Source organism: Piliocolobus tephrosceles, chromosome 8 (genome assembly GCF_002776525.5).
Source record: "Piliocolobus tephrosceles isolate RC106 chromosome 8, ASM277652v3, whole genome shotgun sequence".
Taxonomy (NCBI): domain Eukaryota; kingdom Metazoa; phylum Chordata; class Mammalia; order Primates; family Cercopithecidae; genus Piliocolobus; species Piliocolobus tephrosceles.
In genome coordinates, this window is record NC_045441.1 from 42,012,308 (window position 1) to 42,017,540 (window position 5,233).

The 5,233-nt window shown below is 39.3% G+C and overlaps 1 pseudogene; it reads right to left on the reverse strand.

The window, feature by feature from the left end:
- Positions 1 to 2,303: 2,303 nt before the first annotated feature.
- On the reverse strand, positions 2,304 to 2,454 carry LOC111555737 (annotated as a pseudogene).
- Between the last annotated feature and the right edge of the window lie 2,779 nt (positions 2,455 to 5,233).

The following is a 5,233-nucleotide window of genomic DNA, read 5'->3' on the forward strand; positions in this document are numbered from 1 at the left end:
CACCCACTACATGAAGCCATCCCATTGAGAATAACATTCCCGAAAGGAAACCTCTTGGATGTATCTGAGCCAAGCACTGGAATGATGTTTTGAATAATTATGATAATGCTCCATTGAGATGGAGTCTTGCTCTGTTGCCCAGGCTGGAGTGCAGTGGTGTGATCTCAGCTCACTGCAAGCTCCGCCTCCCAGTTTCATGCCATTCTCCTTCCTCTGCCTCCCAAGTAGCAGGGACTACAGGGGCCCGCCACCGTGCCCACCTAATTTTTTTATGTTTTTAGTAGAGACAGTGTTTCACCAAGTTAACGAGTATGGTCTCAATCTCCTGACCTCGTGATCTGCCCACCTCGGCCTCCCAAAGTGCTGGAATTACAGGCTTGAGCCACTAAGCCTGGCCTGAAACTGTTTGTATCTTATAATTTTAGTTTGAATAGTTAGACTTTAAAACTCTTTTCTTTTAATTCTGCAACAAAATACCCCTTTGCCATTGTGTAGAAAAATATAATCTAGTCAGGTGATAGCTGTATCAGTTTATAAATCTTAACAGAACACCCAGGAATACCATATTCAAAGAAGGGCCTCTGCATGTCTCCCTGGCATCGCATTCTGTTTAAGTGAAGCAATGGACAAAACTTCCTTTCAACTCCCTTCTACATTAGCCCTGGTCACGCTAGGCTATTTGTAAGAACTTTCTTTTCTCCCCACTGATTAGTGCCTATTATGGTTTTCTGGACAAGAGCAACTTTGTTTATACTACTCAAAATATTGCCTTCATACAAATCTCTACCCCTTTACCCAAGTCCCCAGCTGGACCATGTGGCTTCACACAGAGGGCCGTCTCACCCTGCCCTGCTCTTCACCACACCCACCCAGCTGTAAGAAACACATGGACTCACCCTCTACTCCCTGTCCGAGTTCAGGCAGCCGAGTCCTCACGCTGTCCTGGTGCCTCCTCAGTGTGTTCTAAGAGCACAGCTACAAAGACCCATCAAACTCATCAATGTCAGGGCATTCAGGACTAAAAGCTAAAACCTGTGGCAGATATTTTCATTCTGGGTATTATGGTCTTATAGAAAATTTAAGGTTAATGTTTGAAAATTTGTTTGAACCAAAACAAAAATAGAAAATTTAAAAAATAATTTTTAAATAGATATTCAGTTGTACTATTTCTTTCAGCTTTAAGAACCCACGTATGGGCCCAGTGAAAGGTAATTAATGTGAGTTTGAGATGAGTTTTAGGAAAAAACATCCCCCCGCATTTAGGGAACATGTGCACTGACTGGGTATTTGGTTATGCTGAGGAATTATTGTTATACTTTTAGGAATGATAATGATATAACAGTAATGTTCAGCAAAAGTAATCTATCTTTTAGATACACATAATGTAATGCCTACAGAAAAAGAGAATTACATGCGCAGAGTTGTAGAGTTCACTGCAAAATAATCAAAGGATGGGAATAGGACCAGGATTTAGACAAAACCAAACATACAATATGTGGCTAAATTTTTCTAAATGTAAATAGATTTTTAAAATTTCAAAATTTCTCTTAAATATGACCAGTCAAAGAGAGTATTAGAAGGAAAAATTACAGGCTTATTTCATGGATGAACTAAAACTTTTGTAATCTAATTAATTAAATACAAGCTAATAGCAAACATTATTAATCAATGTGTAAAAAGCTTAATATGTCATCTGTTATCTCTATTTTATGATTCTATGTTTCATTTGTTTACAGGCATAAAACCCTCCCACCCCTTCTTCTATGTGATGATCTGACCTGAAGTTAACTTTCTAACTCTGCTCCCTGGTAAATTGATATAGTGGTATGTTAGATACGCAGCTAGGCCACATGACTCCTAGTGAATATCACCCTTGAGCGGTAGATTGAACCTGGACAGGGAGAACCATGAAGGCAGCTGTGTCCCCGGGCCTCCCTGAGGGCAGCGACTCTTGGAACTGATTGATCCCTTCTGGGAACACTGGTAATTATACCTATGGACCTATAAGCCTGTGCATAAAAGCTACTGGCACTTTAGGGAATGAGAGTTTTAACCAAGGTGACTCCCACATCTCTTTTCCCCATCTGAATCTCATTTTCTTGGCACTAAACTATACTGCTCTGTGAACTGTGCAAGGTTTTCTCATAACAACTATGGCTTCTATTTCATTTGGCTTAAGAAAACAGGGCATGTTGGACTTATAAATTATATGTGTGCAACAACCAACGCCTATTTCACCATTATTTTATTTATTTATTTATTTATTTATTTATTTATTTATTTATTTATTTATTTATTTTTGTGAATGCAGTGCCTCACTACCACAAATCATGAAGTCAAGTTTCCCACATTTGGGGATATCGTAGGGTTCAGCACATCCAGAGTACATTGGATAAGGCTTGCCCTGCGAAAACCACCTTCATGATCATGGTATCTCCCCTGCCAGGTAAGTATGCTTCACAATTTTCTTCATTTAGAAAAAATATTATTAAATATTATTAAATTTTATGTAAATTTCACAAAATATCTTATGTTGTGTCTTTGACTGAATGAATTTCCAAAATAGTCCTTTTATTTCATAAATGAGATAAAAAATATTTGAACTAATTTTGAAATTAACTGAGCTTATTTTCTGTTTGAAGCAATTGATGACACTAAAATATACCTGGCAGTATTTAACTATTAGCAAAAGTTTTCCCTTATAACAGAATGAAGATAACACAGAAAGTGACAATGTCAAGTCAGACCCATAGGGCTCAGAGATTTTACTCAATAGCAAAGTTTATTAATTCAAGGAAAAAGATAACTGTAAGGCACAGGTGAAGCTCTGTGACCCACTCAGGTACTCACTTTACTTCTTCACTGCGTGCCAGAAATAAGAGCCTCTCTGTGAGCTCTTGCCCTCAGCCTTTAACTGCTTGCCAATGGTCACTAGTTGCTGGTGGTGAGCTCCCTGCTGATATACTGTTTCTTTGCTAAGCATAGGAGATGACTTCAGGGTCATGAAAAATCTTTGCAGAAGGGATGAGTGCATTTAAGGAAATTGTGACCAGCTACTGACATCCACAAGTCTGGTTGCTCAAGGTGCTATCTGAGACTGAACAAACACAGACTTTTCTTCTTGGTTCCCTGAAACTCCTCCAACTTACTCTCTAGCTGTACAAAATCTCTGTGCTGCTTCTTTCTGTTAAGGCAGATTTGTGAGATCTTGCCCCCTCCCACCATCTTCTTGCTTTGGCCAAATTGAATAAACCTTTTTTTCCAAGCAACTATATGTCAGTGCGTTTGCATCAGCTGTACATTGGGTACCAAAGCTTGAACTTGGGGTTTTACAACCCCTGGATAGATTCTCCTGAGGACATTGACTTTACAAAAGCTACCCTCTTTCCTGCAGCCGTCAGGGCTTGCAGAAGCAGCCCATTATTCCCTGGTGAAAGCTAGGACCACCTTCAAGCTGTAGGTCACGGCTGCAGAGGCCTCTACCCCACAAAGCATTAGGTGTGTTCCTGGAGAATGGCCCACTTCTTCCTAAAGCTGACAGGACCATAGCTAGAGGTAACACCCGGCATCAGCCGACGCGGAGAATGACACACTTGAAATTGACTGTACATCAAAGGGGAAACTTACTGTTAGAGTGGACTTTAGAAGAGATGGCCACAATAGATTCATATGGAAATGCTCCAGTTCCCTTGTGAAATGTTAGAAGAAAGGCTAACAATTGAGAAAAATGGGAATTCTGGAATGGACATATTGCATAAGACCAGAAAACTCACCTAAGTTTTGTGTTGCCTGGGAATGCCCAGAGGACACATTATTCACCAAGGTCATTCAGAATGCTTTGGAGAGGCAGGCACCAGAATCACTAACAAATTGGGTCATAACTGTCCTCTGCATGCCACAGCTGATAGTAAAAAAGGGAGTCACAGTTTTGGCCTCAAATATACATAAAGATACACTAAAGCATTAGAGGTTAGGTGCAGCTCTTAACTGCTGGAATCCAGAAAGCAGCAATTACCACAGTGACCAGCAGGTCCTCTGCTTCCTTTTTAATTATATATATATATTTTTTTCTGTTGAGTGTTTTGGGTTCCTTACACACTGGATATTAGTACCTTATCAGATAAATAGTTTGCAAATATTTTCTCCCATTCAAATTGTCTCCTCACTCTGTTAATTATTTCCTTTGCTGTGCAGAAGCTTTTTCATTTAATATAGTACCGGCCGGGTGCAGTGGCTCACACCTGTAATTCCAGCACTTTGGGAGGCTGAGATGGGTGAATCACCTGAATCAGGAGTCCGAGACCAGCCTGACAAACAAGGTGAAACCCCATCTCTACTAAAAACACAAAAATTAGCTGGGCATGGTGGCAAGCACCTGTAATCCCAGCTACTTGGGAGGCTGAGATGGGAAAATTGCTTGAACCCAGGAGGGAGAGGTTGCAGTGATCTGAGATCTTTCCATTGTACTCCATCCTGGGTGATGCAGTGAGACGCCATTTCAAATTTATATATATATATAATCCCATTTGTCTATTATAGATCAAGAAATTGTTTCTATACACAGAAACATGGAGAAATCTTAGCAAAAAAATAGTGCTGAATGAAAAAAGTTGGGAATAGATAAAGGTCAGCACTACTCATGTAAATTTGGAATGCACATGAAGAGCAGTACATGTTTTATTGGAAAGGCTGAAATGAAATTGTAACATCAAACACCTTAGGAGGTTTGCATGGTGAAGGAAAGGGATGCAGCTGAGAGAACAGAGGAAAAGGGAAAATGCAAATTAAGGAAATAGAGAGAAGTTCTTCATAGATAAGTGATGGGTGCTGCCTCTTCAGACTGAAAGAAGTGATCGTTGATCCTGTGTTTTAAGACAGAAACAAAACACAATTTGACTAAGTGGTGCGGTGAGGAGCTACTCAAACTCTTAAGCTAGCTTGAAATTCATAGTAAAATTCATGATGATATATCATTCCACATCTGCCCAATTAGGGGAAAGGAAATAGTCTGACATTATCAAGTGGTGGTGAATATGTGGTAAACTGGCACTCACATACTCTGCTTTTAGTAAACGTAAATTTTATTTACTGGGTACTTTTAATTTACTTTAATTTAATAAGAATTTTCATTTTGAAAACAGTTTAGAGTAGAACAATTTTCTAGTTTCACTAGTAAAATAAACGTGTTTTCAATAAACATAGTCAGAAATATGCATAATCTTAGTCATTTTAA